The 25,025-nt window shown below is 43.5% G+C and overlaps 1 long non-coding RNA gene across 3 annotated transcripts in view; it reads right to left on the bottom strand.

Annotated features, from left to right (window-relative positions):
- The window catches only part of LOC138525833 (uncharacterized), a 386,875-nt gene that overhangs the window by 197,974 nt on the left and 163,876 nt on the right, over positions 1 to 25,025 (bottom strand). The gene's annotated exons all lie outside the window — the stretch shown is intronic.

Below are 25,025 nucleotides of genomic sequence, written 5' to 3' on the forward strand. Positions count from 1 at the left end.
GAAGGTATCTTGAAAAGCATTGCAGAGAGCTCCTGTGTACGTTTGGTGAATTGGCATCTAATGTATCTTTTCGTGTCTTTCCCTACAAAACAGATTGTAGACTGTGTGCCTTTATTCCCAATCTTTCAAAGAAAGTGTGCTGTAAAATGCACCATTTTGACTTATTATTTAAAACATTTTCTTGGGGGAAGAACTCCCCCCGAACAACCTCTTAGTTGATTCGGGCTTCCTTGCAATACTCGGTCGCTCCTGCATATTTAGGGATAATGGTTACGCAGCGGTTTATTTAATCAGGATGGCAACGATACAATTACAAAGGAAATTGTCTCATTACAAAATTTGTTTATCTAATCAGTTTTAAACTATGATTTTGATTTATGGAAATATGATTTGTGTAGCTTAATATTTCTTCACTCCTCTTATTAAACATACAGGACTCAAACAATTGTTGATCCATTATTTTTGCAAAAATGTGCAGTTAAAATGCTGAATTTGTACCAATAATTCTTTGGGGAGTAAGGGAACAAACTGCTTCCATCTGCCGGCTACTGTTGTTGTGGACCCAGCTGCATAAGCTGCCGGCCCCACTTGTTGAATAATCCTGGCTCTTACTAGGGGTAAACAGAGTGCTTAGAAGCCAGCCCAGATAACTGACTACTTTCTGATAACTGCATATACGTAAGTGAAACATAACTGAATATCAAAAGCTAAAAACGTGGTTCTTGAATTTCAAAGGTGTTTATAACCAAAGACATATTGATAGCGTGTGCTGTTTCATTAGGTACAAGAAAGTGTAGATTCTCCTCTATTCTAAAAGCAAACATGAACTTGGATTTGAGCCCAAGGGCACACAGCTCAGCTTTCTGTTCAGCTAGTGAACTTCAGCAGCTGTGCTTTGTCAGAGAGGCAGCACTGCCCCTGCGAGGATCCAGTAACACTGCAAGCCCAACCCCCCCATATATGGGAGTTGGAGCCCAGGCTGATGACATCAGAGGTGAACCAATGCACCTACTGTGTGGGACCGAAACTGAGCATTTGCTGATTAGATGACCTGCAGATTAGGAATGTGGGACAACCACTCACACAGCTGTTGGTTGTCGCTAAATGGCATTTAAAGAAACATGCCCCTGTCACGGTGATATATGTAAGTTATACCTTACACCATATCACCTGCAGGGCCTTTTCCACTAGATTTTCACAGAGTTCATAATTGTAAAATATACAAGTGAGCTCCATCCAATTATCCGTGTGCTGTATCAAAGCATTATTTGACCATTTGACCCACAGTATTAAATGACTACCCTTCTGCATTGCTCTGATCAGTGTGTCACCTATTTTTCAACATCACAAAAAGCATACGGATTGTGTTGTTTGTTTACAAGCAAAGCTCTTTGAATGCTCCCTTTTACAAAAATGTAAAAAGGTGTCAGCAGGGGTGGACAGGGAACCAAAAGTGTCCCTGGAAATAATTTTTCGAAGTGGCCCCATATTACACATTTCCACTAAGCCTAACCCTTTTCCTGTCAGAACGTTTGGAAATGAAATAGGTTACCACACATAAGAGGCGCAGGGTGTAGGAGCCCACCGGGAAATCTCCAGAGTTCCCTATAGGCCATTCCACCTCCTTAGGAGTACACCGGTGCAGTAAAAACAGCTGCAATGCAGCACTAATTCCACTCCTCCCACATTATTCCCCCCCATACTATGAGAAACCACCAGCAATAAGTTGGAGGTAAATCCTTCACATTTATTTATTTATTTGCATTTTTAAAGCGCTCACACAGCCTGGGGGCATCGAGGTGCTGTTACGGGAGTATGTCTTAGTTGCGTATTTATAACACGCTTAATAGCCAGAGGTTTCTAAGCGCGGATCCAGGTATTGAAACTTTGTCGCTTTGTGTCATCTTGTTTCCAAGGCGAGCACATTGCTGCTGAGCTATCCTACCGGGATGCCAAAAATCGTCAAAAAGTCAGCAGAATTTTTGCCGGCAGAACTATGGATGCTAAATATGGGGGCTTACACCACCTTACAACCACTTGCAAACCTCCGGTAAAAGCGAAAGGACCAAGTGACGGTAATAGTAATTCTGTTTGCCTTTATTTGGGTGGATTTACCACCGGAATAGACTCGTAATGAGGCCTATTGAAAGGGACTTTGACTGGTAGTCTCCAGCTCAATGCTTAGGTTCTATTGTTTGTCATATTGGCTGCCACTATAAAGGCCTCATTTAAAGTTTGGCTGTATGATAAAAAGAAGGTAGTGGTAATGGAATTACTGCCCCTTATACTGGACCGTCAGATTCAGAGTTTCCAAACTGAAATTCTTGAGAACTGCCTGGTTATGTGTGGTGGAAATGTCCTCCATACAAAAACATTACCACATGCACTATGACTACATGCAGTAAATACCACATGTGGTAATATGGCAATCCTTAGTAGAGCTCAATGGCGTTCCTAGATGGGCATAAAACAAGGATTCGCAAAATGGTAAATCATGCAGACCATTCAATGCATTCTTACTGCATGTGGGAAAAGTATTTGGGTTTGGTGGTGTTTTCATGGGAAATACAGCCAAACTCGAAACGAGACCATAGGTCTGAGTGCCAATATAACCTAAAGGCACACACACCTTTTTTTCAATCAAACTTGTTTTACAGCATTCCTTCCGGATCTTCGAAACCACAGTGCGCTTTCTGTCTGCTGTTCTAGAAAGCTACTACATATATTAAAATGCCTTAGTTGTTAGGGTACACACATTAACTGTACTCTGTCATTGCCGGGTGAATCTGAACATTTTATGGGTACTGTGAGGAGTCAGAAATGAAAGTCAGACACTAGCTTGCCATGTTTTTGGCTAAAGACGTTTAATAAACCAGAGGGGTTGGGAAAATGCCTCTCTGACCCTATTCTAGGAGGAATTTCCCTACCTACACCAACAACTAAGAATATATCTGTGTCATAATGTCCAAATCAAATCAACCTGTGTCCAAAGTTTTATTCTGACCCTCACACAATAAACTTAAAACTAAGGAGAAGGGGACATGTCTTTAACCATGGATGGTTTGAAAAAAATGTGTTCATAAAAGAAGGAATGAATGGCTTCAACAGAATAGTTCTTCAAAAACAATGTGTCTTGTTCCAGAGGGTGGTTCCCTTCTCCTGGATTCTTTCTTGTTCTTGAAGAGTTCAGAAATAACAGTTCTCTGGTCCTTTCTTGGCCAACAGTCACATTCACAAAAAATAACCTGATTGGCTTTATCACTTTGTCTCTTCTCCTGGTAAGCACAATCCTGTTTTTAGTTCTGATATTTGCCCTAAGGACTTCTTTGGATCTTGTACACATCTTGTTATGGCCTGGTATACTCTCTTGCTAGGGCTTCTCATAATTACACACTTTTAACTGTCTGGTATACTTTCCTGCCAGGACTTATTGTTCTTACACACTTGCATTTGCCTGATATACTTTCTTACCAGGACATCTTAGTCTCATACACTTGTAATTGTCTGGTATACTTTGATGCCAGGACTTATTGTTCTCACATACTCGCAGCTGCCTGGTATACTTTCCTGACAGGACTTCATGTTCTTGCACATTTGCAGTTGTCGGGTATACTCTCCTGTGTAAAGTAAGGGCAAGGAAACCCTCTTTTTTGATGGGGGCCTGACTCCAGAGGGTTAGGGCAAATCTATCAAAGGAAAAGTGGAGTTAAAAAAACTGATTTTATGTATTGCTAGTAATGAGGCTAGACCATGTTTTTGTGCTGCCTCATTACTAGCAATACATACAATCATAGTCACCTTAATTGTACTAACCCACTAAAATATGTACAATTTGTTGTGATTTATATGCAATATATTTGTCTTTGTTCCCAGGATGGCATATGTTATTGTTTTTAAACATATTTTCTTATGCGAAATAAAAAACTGCAGGATTTAATGAATTCACTTTAGTTTTCTTTCCTATTCCCTGTAAAAGCAAACTGATATACGTTATCTATAGCTCCACTGCCTACAAAAGCAAACTACCATAGCGTCAACGACAAGGGTAGCTTTTGACTCCACTTTTCCTTTGAGGGTATACTCTCCTGCCAGAGCTTCTTTTTCTCACACACTTGTACTCATGGGCCTTTGACCTTTTCCAGAATTGCATATCAATTGCGTTGGATAATGTATCTTCTTGATATATTATCTTACTCAGGTTTTCTTTGTGCTTGTGTTGCACCCATTCATATATTCGTAAGTGCACTATACTTGGTTCCTTTCCCTTCAAATAACATGTCCTTTCGCTTTCTTTCACTCTCTGTGTTATGTTGCATTCATATATTCATAAGGGTTTTATATGTAGTTCCTTTCCCTTTGAATAATATGTCCTTTTGCTCTCTTTCTCTCTCTGTTGTATTGCATACAATTCTCTGTATCTGGCGTTGCTTCTGTCATCCTCCAGGGTCCCCACTATCTTTGGGTGGACTCACCAGCTCTAAACGGCATTCCTGGATTCTCCTGCGCTCAGCTGGTAAAGGATTTTTGCTTGTTTCCTTGTTGCGACCGCATCTGCTTCTCTTCATCTCTCGTGACTTCCGTGGATCGGGTCTGTTGCCTTCTCTGCTCTGGTATGTGAAGAGCTGCCGTGGACTACCTGCAAATGCTCCGGAGCCCCTCACCAACACTTGGTGTTCATGCATCGTATCCTGGAATCGCAGCTTCTTCACATTTCGTCGGCCAGCCTCCTGGTTCTACCATGCCGGCTCCAGTCTTCCTTCTTCCCGGTTCTCACATAGGGGTTTCGCTCTCTCCCGCCAGCAGCAGACATCACAGACTTTCTGTCTCTGCCTTTTGAACCTCCAGGACTCAGGTAAACATGAGAGAACGCTAGAGTGCTCACCGGACCTGCGGTCTACTTCAATCTGCATTCTTTGATTGATTTTCTTCATCCCAGTATTATGATAATTCTGGGACATGGAGTCCAGTGTTGCAAACTGATTCTTATAACTCAATAAGTATTTTCAAAGGTTTTGCAAGGTAGACCAAGGGTGTGGAGTTGGTCTACAGGTTTGGGCAAAGGGTTTTCCTATTTCCTGGAGGAGAATGAGCAGATGTATGATAATAGGCCAGTTTGGTAAAAAGATTTTTCCTTATTTTTGGAGGAGAATGAGAGGATATTTTACAATAGCCCATGAGGGTACTAGGTTTGGAAGGGCCATTTCCAAGGGAAAAAGGGGGATGCTGTGTCTCATCCGATCAAGTCATGACATCCCCCAGGAGATTCTCTCCTCCAATGTGATCCTCCCTCATATAGCCTCCCCCAGGGTCAGGCCACATGGGAGGAGGTTGCCGCCGGAAAATCCGTGATGACTCCACCGGGTTCATCACAGTAACCCTTGTTGTCCAGTTGTTTCATAATATATTTCAAACATATTCACCTCCTACATGCTTTCCTATATCACTCCTTGGTCCTCATCATGACTATGACTACAAGCGTGAAAACAGGGGTATTTATTTTAAATACTACCTATTTTAAGTGCCTACCTGATTGCAACTGACAAAGTATTCAATACATGCATTATTTTGGGTGCTATCGCATGCAGTAAAAAAAAACATATCTCAAAATTAATCTCCCTGCACCCAAAAGCTGAAAGTAAACAGTTTAAACTCACTTCAGAATTTAAAAATAATTTCCTTATTTTAAAGACATGTATTATTGCATTCCTTCAAGATAATTTTATGTTATTTTATTGTGATTTCTACCATGCACTGCTTCCATTTTCATGGTCTCTGGGTGCTCTGGTGGATTTGAAAAGGAAGGAGGCTGGGAGGGCTTAGATAGTGGAATTGAGAGGGAAAAGCATAGGTGAGCTTTGATGTGCTGTTGGTAGCATCATTTCAGAAAAGAAAATTGCTGCGTACTTGTTTGTTTTGATTTGATCAACGTTGTGTGATGCTTGGTGCTTGGTTGTATATGGCCAGTTTATGTGCATCTTGGGTGTGGTTGAGAGTCAGTAGAGTGCTTGTAGTTTGCAATGTTTTTGTTTCTTTGTGGCAGAGGTGTGTATCTGTTTTCTTCAGTTTTGGAGGGTGGGTATTGGGACAAATCCCTTGGTGTTGTCACTTTTCCCAGGATGGGGGGCTTCCCATGGGACTAGTGGGTTGAGACCACTACCTGATAGTCCCCTGGGAGTGGTACTCGGTGGTAGGATCTTGTGGGAGGAGATCCTACCGCCCCTTTCTTCTGTTAGTTACTTCACAAATAGTAGCCCTGTCTATCAGATAGGCAACACTGTGACGACAAAGAGAGGAATGAATGAGAGTAGATGGCTCCACAGGTACTGACACGAAGAAGAGCAGGGTAATGAAGGGCCCTACGCGAAACCAAGACAAACATACTAGCTATCCGAGATTCAAGAGCCAGTGTACCATAAAACCTTTCCACAGGGCCAATCCTGCCCCAGAGGAGCATTGAGTGGAGAAGCAAAGCCGCACAGAGAGGATGCGTTGCAGCAGCGGATGTCTGGAGAAGGCGGTCAGCTTCCGAAAAGGCAGAGGAGAGGCGAAACTCACCTGAAGGCTGGGAAACCCGACATCCGGCTGCAGGAAGGAATCCAACGAGTAGTCCAGGCGAGGTGTGGGCAGAAACCAGCATGGCAGTGTCGCTGAAAGCCAAAAGCAGACTCTAAGAGCCAAGGGGAAGCTAGAGAAGTTTGCTGGTGTTGCCGAGGACTGGAATCCTCGTTGACCAAGTTAGAAGGTACAGGGAATGGGAAGGCTCTGGGAACCCCTGGAAGCTGTGGTTAAGAGAAGTGCAGAATCATCTTCCTCGTCCCAGTGGGACAGAACATAGAAACAAACCAGAGACATATTGGGTGAGAGAGCATCCCAAAGAAACCAGAAGAGGAACATGGGTCTGAGACCCACATGTTGAGAGAATTGGAGAATAGTAGAGGTGAGACAATGCCTGGCAGGATAGTGAACCAGGCCTGATTAAGATACATTATAAACCTGAGAAAGGGGTCTGGAGAGCAGAAAAGACCAAGGGGGGGGGGGGGGGGTTGGGGATATCCTTTGGTAGATGTCAGAAGAAGACTGAAAGGAAAATAGAGATATCCTTTAGTAAAAGGCAAGAGAAGGCCAGGGGAAGAGAGAAATACCCTTTGGCAAAAGTCAAGAGAAGACCAGTGGAGGAAAGCTACATCCTCTGGTAAAAATCTAGACATCATTGAGATTACGGAAGGAGATCCTAAGAATGGTCTGGAGAAGGGAGGCATTACCCCTCTACCCCCCCCCCCTTTGTTGAACTATAAAGAATCACCTGATAAGGCTGCTGGAAGGGAGAAAATTCCCCCACCTTTATCGAGCTGTAAAGAACCGCCTGATAAGGCTGGGGGAAGGGAGAACATTCCCCCACCTTTGTCGAACTGTAAAGAACCACCTGAGAAGGCCTGTGGATCCTATTATATAGATTTCTTTTGAAGTATAAGGGACGGAAATAGGTTTGTGACACTGGATAGTTGATTATTTGATTTAAACAAACGTTCTGACAGTATCCTTAGTCTTATTTGAGGCTGCGAAACTCCTCTTAGTTATAGGGATAAATATGGTTCTTCCTTATTTTTCTGTTAAATAAATGTTTATACCAACCAGCATGCCACCTTTGTGTCCCACGTATACTTCTGCACCTTTACAGTATGCAGAGTATTAAAGAGTTTTTAGTATGGTTAGCAGACAGCCGTCTGATTCTTTTTCTGTGGGTTGGGTTGATCCACTGGGTTAATATAATTCTACAGTGTTTGGGGTCGCACATTTTATTTCTCTGTGTGATTCAGTTTTCAAGTTTCTAATTGTGTTGTTTTGCCAGTTTCCCTTTGCTGTTGTTCTCTCTTTAGCTTGGCGAGTAAAAGAGCCATGTTTTAAACAGTATCCTGAATTTTAGGTGATCTTCTGTTGTTTGTATTGGATCTACGTGAAATTGAGAACCCGAAAATATCGAATTACAAAATCGCACTGTGCAGTGATCAGATAGATAACTTTCCTGGCATCCCACGTCTCCCTACCCCCCCTCCGACCCCCCACTTACCTTTTCGGCAGCATACACAGAAGTGTGCCGCTGACTCTCCTCAGTGAAAGCGCACTCAGCATTTGTTTTCATTTATTTTGATCAATACCGTTCGTATTTCTTTTCTCATTGCGTTGCAGGAGAATGCTGACCCCCGAATATGTGCTTTCCGTATTGTTTGAGTTCGAGGAGAATGTCATTGCTGGAACTTAGTGTTCATGTTTGTTTGTAGATGGAGATTTTTACCTGCATGAATTGTGCTCCTTGGCTATGCATTGCTCTGTGTGTTATGTAAAGTGTTTTGAAGAAGATTTGATTTTTGATTGGTAGCCAATGTAGTGTTCTCAATGCTGGTGTGATGTGTTCTCTCTTAGTGAGTCTGAGTTGTCTTGATGCTGTGTTCTGTATTGGTTGTGGTTTTCTCATACATTTTTCTGGCATTCCGAGATGCTGTTGGCCTAGTCTATTCTTGACATGATGGTAGAGATAATGCAAGTGTTCAGTGCAGGAAGGTGAAGAAGGGCAGACCCTCCAGGATTTTGCAGCATGAAATGGCAAATTTTGCAGCATGAAATGGCAAATTGTGTGGCACAGACCTTTATTTATGGTAGGATTTTTGTAGCATAATGTTTATTGACGGGAGGGTGCAAGATTGGTACATTGCAGGAAAGAGGCTGTGGGCAAGGCTACAAAAGAGCCAGGGTGTCAATATATGTATATTTTGTATCAAATAGGAAGAGTCCTATATGTCTCTGGCTTGGCAGAACAGTGTTTATTTTGGCCACGTTTTTTGGTTTAATGTGCATGCTTATTTAATATTATTAACATTATTAATCATTATCAGTTGTAATACTGAAAATATTCCCCTTCTATGTTCCCCAATCCAGCAAACACCCACACACCTCTCTCACCCAAAACACCTCACACGTCTCACCAATTCCCCATCACAACTTGTATTTTTGAACCTCACGCTCAGTCATACACATACTCACATGTTCTGTCACACTGCCAAGTCACAATTTGCACTCTCTAGTCCAGCCAAACTTTAGATCATACTCCCAACTCACACCGTACTCTCCCCAATTTCTCCTGCAGTATATAGTCCTTCATTCGTGCATGCTACTTCTGCATCTTTCATCCTTTCTTCCATTCTATCACACTCTTCCCTCATCCTTTCTCCCAACCTGCAGCCCACTACTACCCCTGAGCCCACGTTCCTTCCACTTTCTGTACCTCCGCTCTCTCTGATCCGCTCTCTCTAATTTCTGGCGCATATAAGAAGCGCCCATTCAGATATCCTTTGTGGTTCGGACTGCTTTTTTTTGCTCAAGTGATGAAATGTGCTTGTGCATTTCATTTCTTGAGTCCAAAAAATAAGAATTGAGCCCCTTGGCCCCTTGCTTTTTTAAAATATTTTTTTTTCAAAAACTGGGTGTTTTTGCAAACACGGCCGGTTTTGCGGTTTTTTGCAACAACAGCCGTTTTTTGCGGCATTTTGTGGGATTGCAAAATCACTATAAACTGGAGGGTCTGGGGAATATCCTCTTGATTGTGTTTAAGTGGAAGACACATTTCTTAACTACTGCATTGACTTGTGGTTCTAGTCTTTGTTTTTCATTAGCATTCTGAGATTTCTTACCACGTAGGATGGCTCTGTAGGCCATGTTATTTGGTGATTGTTCGATGGGTCATTGGGTGGGATCATGATTTCTTTTTTGTCCAGATTGAGTTTAAGGCTGTTGATGCTCATCCAATGGCTTAATTCAGTGAAGCAGTTGGTGAGGGTTGGGTTTTTGTTCTTGGCTGGTGTTGATTTTGTAGATGATATAAGTTTCCATCTGCGTAGTTGTAGCAAGTAAGGCCATGTGTTTTGATGAGGTTTATCATGGGGGATCATGTAGATGTTGAAGAGTAGTGGTGAGAGTGATGATCACTGTAGTACTCCATGTGTTGTTTAACAAGGTGCTGGCTCAAAAGTTGCTATCCAAGTTGTTTCTGTTCTTTCAGTCATGAAGGATTTTAGCCAGAGGAGTGTTGTGCTGTCAATTCCAATATCTTTGAGTCTTTGAGTCTTTTGATGAGTGTTTCGCAGTGGACTGTGTCGAGTATCTGATTGTTTTCTACATGCTTGAAGGAATTGTTCTTAGATGTAGCTTTCTAGTAGTTTCACAGCATATGGAATGTTTGAGATTGGTGGGTAGTTGGTTAGTTCTTCCGTGTTTCCCAATGGGTCTTTCAGGAGTGGTTTGATGTATGCCGATTTGAAGGCTTCAGGAATGGTTCCTGTTGCTAATGAGTGGTTGAAGAGGTTGAGGAAGTATTCTGCAGGTGTTTTGTGGGTCAGGATATTCTTGTGTATGTCTGGTGGGCAGGGATCTGCTGGGTAACCAGCTCTGTTGCTTTTGCTCACCAGGCTATTGAATCTTTCTGTTGAGATCAGTCAGAGGTGGTTCAGTCTAGTAGATGGTTTCCAGTGTTGGCTGGTTGAGATGGTTGTTGGTGATTTTCGACTTGCTTTCAATGGTTTACTGGATGTTTGTGATTTTGTTTTTGAAGTGGTCTTGAAGGTCATTACATCATTTTTGTGATGGGGTTGGTGTGTTGTTGTATGCTGCTATGTTTCTTAACTCGTTTATTATGTTGACCATCAAATTCTGGGTCAGGATATTCTTGTGCATGTCTTGTGGGCAGGGATCTGCTGGGTAACCAGCTCTGTTTCTTTTGCTCACCAGGCTATTGAATCTTTCTGTTCAGATCAGTCAGAGGTATTTCAGTCTAGTAGATGGTTTCCAGTGTTGGCGGGTTGAGGTGGTTGTTGGTGATTTTCGGCTTGCTTTCAATGGTTTACTGGATGTTTGTGATTTTGTTTTTGAAATGGTCTTGAAGGTCATTGAATAGTTTTTGTGATGGGGTTGGTGTGTTGCTGTATGCTGCTATGTTTCTTAACTCGTTTATTATGTTGACCATCAAATTCTGGGTCAGGATATTCTTGTTTATGTCTTGTGGGCAGGGATCTGTTGGGTAACCAGCTCTGTTGCTTTTGCTCACCAGGCTATTGAATCTTTCTGTTGAGATCAGTCAGAGGTGGTTCAGTCTAGTAGATGGTTTCCAGTGTTGGCTGGCTGAGGTGGTTGTTGGTGATTTTTGGTTTGCTTTCAATGGTTTACTGGATGTTTGTGATTTTGTTTATGAAGTGGTCTTGAAGGTCATTGAATAGTTTTTGTGATGGGGTTGGTGTGTTGCTGTATGCTGCTATGTTTCTTAACTCGTTTATTATGTTGACCATCAAATTCTGGGTGTTGCTTGAGTTTGTTACCCGTTCGTTTTAGAATGTCTATTTTGTTTTGAGCTTTGTACAGTCGTATCTGTCTTTGGTATGCAGTTTTTTTCCTTTAGTCATCATTTTTCCTTCATTCTTGTTCCAGTTCTCTGTTAGTACTTTTCAGTGCTCTGAAGTGAGGTGTGAACCATCTTGCCATTGTTTTCTTTAGAGAGGGGTTAATCGTTTTTCTGGTGCACTGTCATCCAATGTTTTATCCATTTTTGGATTGTTTCCGCTCTTTCTTCTATGCTGGCTGAGTCTACAACATTGATTCATGGTTTTGAGGCTAACAGTCTCGCCTTTAGGTCCACACTGTTAAAGGATTTCCAGTTTCTTTTCAGAATTGGAGGACTTTTTTCAGAAGGTAGCAAGTATCCGTGTTGGTGGGTAGATCACAAAGGGTATAATGAGATTGTTGCTCCAGGGGATTGGCATTGGTGATGCAATTGTGTCCAGGTTTTTGTTGTAGAAGATTGCATCTAGTGTGTGGCCTGCTGTGTGTGTCGCTCCTTTCACCAGTTGTTATTCTCTTCTTCGAACCAGATGTTGAAGTCTCCCAGTATGATCAGGTGATCTTGTTTAGTGGCGATGTTGGGGATGTCTTCCTTGAAAGTGGGTGTGTAGGTAGAGTTGTATGTCGATGGCCTGAAGACAAGTAGAAACAATTAGGTTGGTTTGGTGATCTAAGGCTAGGCGCCGGAGGAGTGATATGCAAATTTGGCATGTTTAGTGCTGGTGCTGTTGTTTATTTTTATGTTTGGATCTGCTACAGGGAGACCTCCTCCTCTTTTTCCTTTTCTGTTGGCTTGTTTAAGTTTGAAGTTGTTGGGTAGGGAATCGTGTGCTATTACCTTGAAGCTTTGAGTTAGCCAGGGTTTAGTGAGGAATAAGATGTCTGTCCCTCCATCACTTAGCACTTTGTACATTTCTGTTGTGTGTTCAGACATTGACCTGGCATTGACCTGGTTGCAGTGTATCTTTTTGTTTTGTTTTCTGATGTTTGTGGATTTGGGAGATTGCATTGATATTGGTCAATGTTTCCATCATCTTGTGCATTCAGATCTGTTGTTTCTGTTTCTTCATTGAGTAATTCGGCAAGGTTGCGTCTTGGACTGATGTTTTCTTCAGGGTCGTCTGCCTGCTGACATTGATGATTTGTGCCAATTTTTTGTGACAAATGTCTTGTCGATGTTGTTTCTTTCGGTTTTGTTTTGGTGGGTTTCCCATCTTTCCATTGAGTTTCCGGTTATCCTCCTTAGGTGCTTACAGTTGTTGGAAGGTTGTTCGAGTGGGTGGTAACTTAACAGGTAGCGTGATAAGTAGAGTAATTCTTGTCTTGCTCTAGCAAAGAGAATCATTTGCGGTCAACATGTAGGTGTGCCATCTCTTGATATAGGTTGGTTTCCGGGTGTCGTGTAAGAGGTTGTTCCAGTTGGTTCATTTTGTTGTGGTTAGTCTTTGTGCATCTGTCTTTCCTGGTGCGGGGCATTTTGTGGCTGGGTTTCTATCCCAAGAGTAAGGTATATCCCAGTGATTGGGACTATCCCAGGAGTTGGGGCTATCCCAGGGGACAGGGCTATCCCATGTGTCAGAGCTATCCCAGGATTCAGGGACTAACCTGGAGGGTCAGGGACTAACCCAGGGTGTCAGAGGTTAAACTGAGAGGTTAGGGGCTAACACAGGGATCAAGGGCTAACCCAGTGGGTTGGAGGCTAATCCGGGGGGGTCAGGGTCTACCCTAGGGATCAGGGGCTAACCTGGGGAGTCAGGGGATAACCTGTGGGGACAGGGGCGTTAGCTGTCCGAGCGTCTGAACTGTCCCAGTGTATGAACTGTCTCAGGAGTAAGTTGTTCTAGGGCGTAGCTATTCGAGGGTGGAGTTGTTCCCTGTCTGGATTTATTCTCTATAGCTGGATTACTGAGTGATACATTCTTACTGTGTTTTGGTTACTGATCCCTTGTATAGATGAGTTTCTTAGTTTGGTTTAATTCTCTCAACGGTTTGTTCTTCCTTTGTGGGGCCTTGTATGGTTATCTGCTCCACAGTGGCGAAGGCCTCTCTGTGGTGGTTGTATCTCAGTCTCAGAGTCTTGTTGGGCTTGGGAGCCTCAGTTTGCGGCAATTGTTTTGTTGTATCAGGTTCACAGTGGCAAAAGCCTCTCTGTGGTGATTGTATTTCAGTATCAGAGATTCATGGTCCCTGGCGGTCCCAGCTTTTAGGGTTTTGTAGTGGTAACGCGTTCACAGCGGCAAAAGCCTCCCTGCGGTGTTGTAGCTTATTCTCTGTACTTCGTAGCACTTGTGAACTCGAGTATTGCATTAGAAGTATTAAAGGCCGGGTTGTGGTTTCCAGAATTAGTACTCGAGGTCCTGAGTCTTGGAGTCCAAAAGGTACTAGTTTTAAAGTCGCGATATCAGATAGGATTTTTAGTCGGGCAGAATGCAAGTGTGGCAAACTACAGATATTGGCCATAATTACTGCAGGAGTAAGGAAATGCAGTGTGCTGAGCACTATCACAATTTAGAGATACAGGTACACCTAGCCCGTGCGCACTGTGGGAAGCAAATGCAGTTTATTTGAAGATTCGATATAGCAAGATTTAGCAAGATTTGAAGTCTGACCAAAGTCACATCATGTGGTGCTGTGAAAGGAGGATGCAATGTGGTGGGACACCACCCTAGCGGGACACAATTATGCAAACAGGCTGACTCAGGACGCACTGTGGAAGGAAGATGCAGTGTGGTGGCACAAAACAACACAGTGAGATTCTAAACATGTTATCAGCCCTGAGCTCTGTGGAAATAAAGTACAGTGTGGTGGAGCCCAGTACTAGCAAGCTGCACAATGTAACCAATGTTACATCAGGACTGAGCTGTGGGAGGGAATGCAATGTGGTGTAACTCAACACAACTAGAATAAAATTAAATCAAGTCAAAATGAGTTGTTGTGGACCAATAATGTACTGTGGTGGAACACAGGACTATCTAGATTTAAAGTGCAACATTATCACCACGACAAAGTCCACTAACTCTGTGTCACTGCAGATGGCAACACCTGGATTCAACACAATGGCTAACTTCAGAATGCAGCAAGATTTAAAACAGTGGCGAACTTCACAGCGCACCTGGATTTAACAAAGAGTGTAGTAAGATTTAAAGCAGTGGCAAAGTTCCTAAGGGAGCAGGATTTAACATGATGGCTAACTTCAGAGCGTAGCAAGATTTAAAGCAATGGCAAAGTTCCTAAGGGAGCAGTATTCAACACAATGGCCCACTCCAGTGTGCAGCAAGATTTAAAACAGTGCTGAACTTCACAGCGCACCTGGATTTAACAAAGAGCGTAGTAAGATTTAAAGCATTGGCAAAGTTCTTAATGGAGCAGGATTCAATACAATGACTAACTTCAGGGAGCAGCAAGATTTAAAGCAATGGCAACTTTCACAGGGCACCTGGATTCAACACAATGGCTTACTTCAGAGCGCAGTAAGATTTAAAGCAGTGGCAAAGTTCCTAAGGGAGCAGTATTCAACACAATGGCTAACTTCAGAACACTGCAAGATTTAAAGCAGTGGCAAACTTCACAGGGCACCGGTCACTATCCTGTAGTCATTGCACAGAGGCAACACAAACTCCTGCATCCCGGTAGAGTCTTGGTGTTTGCACCTGTACAGTACACAGAACTACTGTGACCCTCTGGGGAAAGGGGGTTAGGGTCCCCAGGATTGGCTGAGTATGGGGTGTTACGATAACCGGGAAGAGGGTTAGGGAGCAGTTGTGGATGGCTAGGGGGAATTGGTGTAAATGCTCCTCAACCCTGAAAGGCTGCACCCACTCATATGCACACATACACACACAATATGGTTGACCCCAGCGGGACACAATTATGCAAACAGGCTGACTCAGGACGCACTGTGGAGGGAAGATGCAGTGCGGTGGCACATAACAACACAGTGAGATTCCAAACATGTTATCAGCCCTGAGCTCTGTGGAAAGAAAGTACAGTGTGGTGGAGCCCAGTATTAGCAAGCTGCACAATGTAACCAACCTTACATCAGGACTGCGCTGTGGGAGGGAATGCAATGTGGTGTAACTCAACACTAGTCAAAATGAACTGTGGTGGATCACAGGACTATCTAGATTTAAAGTGCAACATTATCACCATGACGAAGTCCCCTACCTCTGTGTCTCTGCAGATGGCAACACAATTGCTAACTTCAGAGCGTAGCAAGATTTGAAGCTGAGGCAAACTTTATAAAGTACCTGGATTCAACAAAATGGCTAGCTTTTGAGCGCAGCAGGATTTAAAGCAGTGACAAACTTCACAGGGCACCTGGATTCAACACAATTGCTAACTTCAGAATGTAGCAAGATTTAAAGCAGTGGCAATGTTTCGAAGGCAGCAGGGTTCAACACAATGGCCCACTTCAGTGTGCAGCAAGATTTAAAACAGCGGCAAACTTCACAGCGCACCTGGATTTAACAAAGAGCGTAGTAAGATTTAAAGCAGTGGCAAAGTTCATAAGGGAGCAAGATTCAACACAATGGCTAACTTCAGTGTGCAGCAAGATTTAAAACAGCGGCAAACTTCACAGCGCACCTGGATTTAACAAAGAGCGTAGTAAGATTTAAAGCAGTGGCAAAGTTCATAAGGGAGCAAGATTCAACACAATGGCTAACTTCAGGGAGCAGCAAGATTTAAAACAATTGCAACTTTCACATGGCACCTGGATTCAACACAATGGCTTACTTCAGAGCACAGTAAGATTTAAAGCAGTGGCAACGTTCTTTAGGGAGCAGTATTCAACACAATGGCTAACTTCAGAGCGCTGCAAGATTTAAAGCAGTGGCAAATTTCACAAGGCACCTGTCACTATCCTGTAGTCATTGCACAGAGGCAACACAAGCTCCTGCCTCCCAGTAGAGTCTTGGTGTTTGCACCTGTACAGTACACAGAACTACTGTGACCCTCTGGGGAAAGGGGGTTAGGGTCCCCAGGATTGGATGGGTATTGGGTGTTAGGATAACCAGAAAGAGGGCTAGGGAGCAGTTGTGGATGACTAGTGGGGAATTGGTGTAAATGCTCCTCAACTCTGGAAGTCTGCACCCACTCATATGCACACATACACACACTATATGGTTGATAAGCATTAGGTACCATAGATCAGTGCAACAACTTTGCATTACCCCACACATACATCGGTGTATTTGTCCAGTTTTGCATTAACCCACACAAACATTGGCATAATTGCATCATCTCATAAACTACATTGGTGCTTGCATTACGTCATGCAAACGCTGGCGCACTTAAAGGATAGTTCCGGGACTTTTTTTTTATTGTCCCTACGGTTCGGCCATGTGTTTTTAAGCATAAATCAGTAGATCGTAGAAAACTTTCCTATGGACCATACCCGACTTTTTGTCCATTAACGCACTCGAAATCAGCCGCCATTTTCTGATAATCCTATCACTTGCCGCATCGCCCTGGCTCACCTGCTTTTGCGGCACTAAATCAAATCCCCCGCCCCTGAAACAGACTTTATCAAAACATTCATATTCCCCGCCTCTATCCGTGACGTGACTGAGCTGCGTAGGCAAACGCGCCCAGGCGTCTTCTACGCGACTCCACACAGAACCCGGAAATCAACACAGATGAGCTCACACAACACAGCGCGCCACAATCGGGAATATGAAACTGTACTTTTAAATTAAACTTCAAGATTGTAAATTTGGTAAAGTACATTTATTTGACATCAAATGTTTTGAGAATATTCAGCGATTTTCATTTTCATTTGCTCACGTTCCAAAAAGTTCGTTTTGAGGCACGCGATGTTCCTTTGCTGTACACAGGGTCTTAGATCATCTCACAATACAGCGCCACAATTCGGAATATGAAACTGTGGTTTAAAAGCAAACGGCAAAATTGTACGTTTGGCAAAGTACATTTATTCGATATCAAATGTTTAGAGAATATTCTGCGATTTGCATTTTTCTTTGCTCTCGATCCAAAATAGTTCGTCCTGAGGCAAGCGATGTTCGTGTGCAGTACACAGGGTGTTGGTTTACGATAAAATAAGCTCTTCGGTCGCACTGATAATCGCATGGCTGTTCCAACATAGAGGCACTAGGCCACCACAACGGTCTGTATGTTGCATCTAGCCGTTAGTACCGCGTAAGGGCATACTTGTACTTGGCGATCGTCCCATAAAATGGTCAGGGTGCTAACGTTGTTCACGCGGAGAAGCAACTGGCGGTTGAAAAAGCCATCCGCCAGTGTCTGGTACTCGTGACACATGCAGTAATGCATGATGTACCTGTTTGAAAAACATAAAAAATGAAATTAGTCTCACCATCAGATCTTTATTAAAATTATTCATTTTATTTATTAGGTCGGGAAATTATTTCATAGCTAGGACAGTGCAACTGGGTATTATACATCAAGGGGTGGCTGTAGGATACTGAGACAGTCCCCCAGTGCAGGGGTTGACAGGGAGGCAGTGCAGGTGGAGAGTGGAAGGGCACAGGACCGAGGTTGCAGACAGTGGACCAGTTGTAGCAGGGGAGAGGGAGAGAGAAAGCAGAAGCAAAGAGGAAGGTTTTGAGGTGCTTCCGTAAAAGGAGATGGTTCTCCTCAAGATAGTGGCGGTACAAAACAATATGCCACATAGAACGAACAAGTACAACTTAACCCGTCTTTAAAGCTACTGTATAGTAATTAAATTGCGGTATAAACTCATCTAAAGAGTTACTTACATTATATTTGCATGTTCCATTGTGTCTGTGCGTAGGGCAGCCCCGAAATACCACTCCTTCTATGCCGATGTTATTTCTTCTAATGAACGAACATGAAATGGCTTCATTATCGTTTCTTACGTTATTGCCCCACACCCCCAAAAAGAAGTCTTTCGGGATGGTCCCGGCCTGTCAAGGTCAAATAACAATACAACCTTATACTGAGTCGTGGGCCATTTCGGGCCCCGAGCAAAAAATCAAAGCAGCTGACCTTCACTTTGAACGAGCGCACATTCCTATTTAGCAACATTCAGTGTAAGGCCATCTCACAGGACTTGAAATGTACACTCCATTTTTGCATTTTGTCTGCGTGCTTTGCAGCCCCAGAGAACCATAAATATGGAGACATTCTATATTTTTTGAAAAATGATTTATAATACTGTTTGGTTTAATTTTATGCGCAGATGAACAAGGTTGGATAGACACATTGCATGTACACTGAGCAATCACTTTAATTTACACATTACATAGATACACATATTCAATGGGCCTGCGACATGAGGAGACTCGAGAGAACAGACAATCAAATTACAATCATTTAAACCGTGATGTGTATTTCTCAATGAGCTCTTCTTTAGGTGGACATGGAACAGAGGCAATGTTGGGTGGCAATGCAGTTGTCCCCTGCACAGGTTCGTTCACAACTCCATTTATGTGCCTATCTAGGACGTCAACAATAAGTCTCTCAATAAACTCATATTGCATATCCTCAAACACTGGTTTGATCACCCATTGTTTACTTCTTTTAGTGAAGGCCTTATTGTAGCGAAGCGTCCCTAAAGTTCCGGTCGTCCTACTTTGTTGACGTCCAACATTATGGTTATGTGCCAAGACTGCTAGAAGAGTCCGATTTATCATGCCCTCCATGCCAAAATGCAATCGTTTTGGCCTGTACTTTAGGCACATATTGTGGAACACCTCCAAATCTCCTGTGTGGCAGAATTCCATGAGTCCCCTCAAATCTCTTGTTATAGTTTTATCAAATACAATCTTTTCAATGGCTTTGTGAGTGGGTGATGAAGGAATCAACCACTTCTTCTTCCGTGCCTCCTCTGTGGACAAATGGCCATGTTCACAATTGTGGAAATGTTGGTTTGTGTTCCAACGGTGAACGTTTGTGCAGTGTAGCATTACTGACCGCCATTTTTCCAGTAGAATTTCCAACGACCCTCCACATGTTTTTGAGCTCCACCAAAGATGGTTGCTGATTGACTTGGACCACTGTGAAATACCTTGCGTTTCTTTTTTTTTACCTGCAGCAGACATTTTTTTATTGATTGTTTTTGCAAGATGCCAAACGTCAAATTGGTGTTTTATATTTTTGTACTCTTCTCTCATTGTCTTGCCAATTGAAACGTGTCTGTCCGTGGCTATCAGGTCGATCACCATTCCCCGCGATTGTAGTTCTTGCAATGATGCTACAAAGCCAACTTTCTCCATGGCCACTGAGGATGTACTTTGTGACACCTGCACGACCACCGAACTCACAATTTTCTTACTTTCCATGTCCTGAAAGTGGTAGGTGCAGTACTTGGCTGAAAATCCTGGGCTGTCGCACTGTCCATCACCGGCTAGCCTGAACCGTTTGCCCGCGAATGTACTATCAATAGACATTTTTTCCATTCTCCAAGCTTCGCTAATGGCTGGAAATAGATAATCGGTTTGGTATTTGTAGAACTGAGTTTTCGCAATGAAATGGATTCCCACAAACTGAAAGAAAGACTCTTTAAAACTTGAACCACTAAAAAGTGCAGCCGCTGCACAAAGTAGATTGCCTGCTGGCAGTTGCCCCAGCATGGGTTGTGCAGACCATGAGAAAGGATGATATTTTGTACAGGTGGCATGTATTTTAAGGTTAGTGCCTCGAATTGCATGAGTCACATTAATCAATGGCTCCCCACATACTTCCCCACCAACCGAATGCCCACATTTCATCCGAATATTAATATCAATCAAACAACTATCGAATACAATGAATTTGGCCTCTTTCCTTATACTGTCACTCTGCAGCCCAGCTGGTTCGGCCTGTAACGTTGAGGACATGTCACTCACATGAAAGGTAGAATCTCTGATATCGTCTTCCGCTATGTTCAGTGATATTGATGGTGTTTCATTGTCGTCCACTTCCTTCTCTTCCATTGCAACATCTGTTCCTTCTCCGGCGATGGGTGAATAAAACAATTTCTTCAACTTTCTCGCGGTCTTAGTTTTTGCGGGTGTGGATTCTGTGAATTGATCTCCGACTGCATCCGAACTACCAGGAGGACATTCACTATCAATGGCTGGTGGTGGTATAGCTCCGTTGTCAATCACTTCATATTCTTCCCATTGGCACGATGCATCTCCAGTCTCAAGTCCCTGCCAAAAGGTTTGACAAGCAACATCTCTCGTTCGCTTCACTCTCTGTGTAGATCTAGTTCGTACACCCACTCGCAACTAGAGGACAGATTGGAAAAGGGATGTTCAGTTTAAACACAACTTACAGTATTGAACTAATAACAGTGAAAAACAACATATTATAGTGACCAGGACACTAACCTTCTTTTGCTTTCTTTTCTTTGAAACTTTCTTGCCTCGAACTTCAACTGCTCCGACTCGTGTGTGCATGTCTCCACTTCCTCTTGCGCTGCAACGACTATATTTTCATGATAAGCACATCCATCACGCACTGACGCTCCATCGACTCCCTGAAACATAGAACTTTCATTAGTATGTATAATAATATTGAAAACACAAAATGTACTTGGGGACCAATACCCACGTACATCTCAATAGCAAAACACGAATGAACGCTTTGTGTAGAACATTCAAACGACAATTATTCACGCATAGTTGATCTAGTTAGATGGAACTGTCAAGATCCATACCTCGGGCTCCTCATAGACTTCCATTGATGATATTATTGAAGATGATGCTTCAGTAACTCCCTGAAACAGATTAATTGCATTAGTATGGCTTTCTATTTTGTTAAAAAGAACATAAACTTTGTGCAGGCGTCAACAGCTCATCTAAATAGACCTGCACAAATGATCAGTTGTCTAAAATAAATAATGGATATGTAAATATGATTCGATTTGCTCGATCGTTGGAAGTGTCACCACCCAGAGATCTGCATCAACTACTAGGGGTGATGTTCTTGTAGAAGAAGCTCCGTCATCTCCCTGAAACATAGTACTTGCGTTAATAAAGAAGGAAGTATAGCGGATGTAATCACGTCATATGATTTCGCTTGATCGAACTGTCAGTATCCATACCTCGAAATGCATAAGAACATCAAGGGACGATGTAACTGCGGTGCACACTTCTGCAAGCTGTTGCGCCGACCCGTAACTGCATGCTCCCCCTTCTTCTTGGACTAATGCTCCATCGACTCCCTGAAACATAGGACTTTCATTAGTAATGAACACAATATTGAAAAAAGAAGACACATAGGAGGGCGACGACAGAAGGACATATCAATGGCTAAAACGAAAGAAACATTGTGTGTAACAATCACGCTACAAGAATGCAAGATCTGATGATCTCCATCGATGGAACTGTCTGGAAACGTACCTCGAGCATCTGAGTGACATCAACGGTTGTCGTCAATACGTTGGACTCCTCAGCATCTCCCTGAAAGACAGTACTTGCATTATTTTGGATAACAATAATTATAACTGAAAACAAAGACTAGAGGACGAGTACAAGGGTGTACCATTGGGTAAAATAATTACACGATAAATTAAAACTATTGATTTACATGCCTAAAACAAGTCAGTGGCAGAATAGCCAAGTAAGATTACCCGATAGGCGCTTGAAGTGGCTGATGACTGCAATAACGACACGGATGGAGAATCTTCCGCCTTCATATTGAGTGGATACATAAATGGGGAAATTATTGTTAGCTAATGCTACACACTACCGCAAGGCCGAGAGATAAATACATAAACTTGACTCACCAGTGGAGGGATGTGGACGAATAGAGTGGGAATAGCGGTTGAGAGCAATTTTCGCCTCGCTCGCGGTGTGTTCTTCTTTATTAGCAATGATGTGGAGTACATGTCTGAGCTAAAGTGCCTGCTGCAGATGCGGTATCGATCACCCCTCTTGTCCGCAAAGACTTCTAGGACTCTACTTTCAAGCTCAGACGGTGGATATCCGCAATATCGGACCCATTCTCTTATCTGATCTATTGTCTTAGGGAAAACATGCATTATAGTACCTTCAGATTTATTATGGGTCTTCGAAGGGCAACCGCCAATGGAACAGGCAGGCATTGTGGAAAGTTCTGAAAAGTTAAGATCAACAATTCTCTATGAATACCAATGTAAACTCAGAACATGTGACTAGTTCATTGCATGTACTGTCTTGAACGAAAAGAAATTGGACGCAAAATGATTATGGTACATGGCCTTACCTTGACGAACAAACAGTTAGATGCAGGGATCAGAGTAGAACAGGGAGCAGTTCACAGGTTGCAAACTGACGAGTTTCCTCGAAGTGGTCACGGAAGTTCACAGAGACGAAGAGCAGATAACCAGCACCTTCACGGGTTGACTAGCAAAGCGCAAAGAAGTTCTCATTAGAAATATGAAGTGGGTTATAAAGAATTCGAAACAGGGGTGTGTTTGTGAATGAATGACGTGTATATGTCGTGGCATTATGCGGTTTGCAGGGGGGCGTCCAGCGTGAGGGGGGATGCTTGGCAGGAGACACGGGGTCTGGAGGTAGACATGGGAACAACAACCCATGCTCTATAGACCACTTTGAAGTGTACATGGTCTTTGGCACCTCTTGGCCTTTATCGCTCCCTGACAGCTCCACTTGCCAGCACAAGTACCCCGGTGCGAACTGCCTTTGATAGGGCGGGGGGTGGATTGGGGCGGTGGTCGTGCAGACAAGACACAGGAAGACTCGTGAATGGAGACACACTTATGTGGATTGCAGGGGGGCGTCCAGCATGAGGGGGGATGCTTGGCAGGAGACACGGGGTCTGGAGGTAGACATGGGAACAACAACCCATGCTCTATAGACCACTTTGAAGTGTACATGGTCTTTGGCACCTCTTGGCCTTTATCGCTCCCTGACAGCTCCACTTGCCAGCACAAGTACCCCGGTGCGAACTGCCTTTGATAGGGCAGGGGGGGTGGATTGGGGCGGTGGTCGTGCAGACAAGACTCGTTTGCCGCAGGGCCTCACCAAGGAGAGGCCATCTAACTGCATGTAAGAGGCAGGCTGCAGGATCTAGCACATGGAAGGCAGGGGGGTGAGTTTATAAATACCTCACCCTCCCAGGAGAATATATGGGTGCAGTTCACCCTGGAGACCCTGGATGCCTAGGCAGTTAGTCAGCAGCAGGCTGGCCTGTGGTGGCAAGGCAGCACGGGCCAGAGGGGGTCATCTCTGTACCCGGTGCCCAAAAGGATGATTTATTATGATCAACCATATTGATTATTTACCTATAACCATGTTTTGTATCAATAAAATCCAACGGCCTTTTATTGCCAACGCTTGAACAAAGTGGTGTGGTAAGTATTTTTGGGGGAGGAGGCAAGGCCGGGAGGCTTGATGCCAACCCGCAAAATAACATATGTATGTCTGCTGCATATGGGTTCAACGGTTATGTGGATTGAAGGTGGGCGGCCAGCGTGAGGGAGGATGCTGGCCGGAGACATGTGGTGTGAGAAGACAAGGCACAGGAAGACTATTCAATGGAGACACACTAGATTCATTTAAAAAATCAAAACAACCATTGTTAAAATATATGTTGGGTTTTATTTTAGATCTTAATTTCAATAGAACATAAATAATAAACATTACACATTGTAAAGTTCCGGTTGCAGCACATCCAGGGAAAATCCGCGGTATTGTCCACTGTCGCTGGGGAAATGTTGTCTAATGGCAAGTACCGCACAGGCAGGTATTACTCTCCGAACGCGGTGTCCGAGCCTCCCGTGAAGCCACCAAGTGAAGCAACGATAGGCCACCAGCCTGTACCACCTGTGAAAATGAAAGATGCAAACTGTATTAAAATGACAAAACTTTGTTATCACTGTCGATTCAGGTAAAAAATGTCATTCTGCTTTGAAAAAAATTCTATCTAGAAAATGCACAATATGGAACCAATTTACATGCGTTCGAATGATATGTAGATGTAATTTTATATGTGGGAGACGACCATGAAATAGTAGTGGCATCACTGACATCACAACTAGAGTATACTTACTCGTTACTCGGATTACGCGGACGAACAGTGCCGCGAAGTTCATGCATAAGTACCATCATCATCCTCAACACGGTCCGTGAGAGGCAGGCTTCCCTGAACTCTGGCAGCTCGGTGATGCATTGCGGACTTGGCTCGCCTTCCGAAATGTAGGCCAAGCACCCGGAATTTTCACGGCAGCAGCAGTTCTCCTCCTCAGTTGGCATTAGCTCGCACCGATTGCATGTGCACCAGGTGGAGACGCCGTCCATGCGACATGGTCCAGGCTCTTCATCCGTTGACTGGTCCTCCCAACTGCCGTCCGAATCCCCATCGTTTTCGCGTGCTTGCCTTTCCAGTAGTTCTTCCTCGGTGTACTCGGGCTCGTACATATACGGCATTATTGTAGCCATTGTGTGGTAAAGAAAGTAAAATAATTTACAGAGATGGTACAGGTGTTCACAAGGCCTAGAAGCGGCGAAGGTAGCTGACCAGAGCACAGAAACGAGTCACAGAATACTCAAAGTAACACAGCGAGAGTAATGGAATCGAAAATCTGCTGCTGTGTGTTGTGAAACGGTGTGTTTATACTTATTGAGGAAAGAGGCGTCCTGCCATTTCCATGGCGACACTTCATTAGCTGAGGCGCAGCGATTGTTGACACAAAACGTGCTTTGGCGTTGGGA

Source organism: Ambystoma mexicanum, chromosome 7p (genome assembly GCF_040938575.1).
Source record: "Ambystoma mexicanum isolate Mex_15411 chromosome 7p, UKY_AmexF1_1, whole genome shotgun sequence".
Taxonomy (NCBI): Eukaryota; Metazoa; Chordata; class Amphibia; order Caudata; family Ambystomatidae; genus Ambystoma; species Ambystoma mexicanum.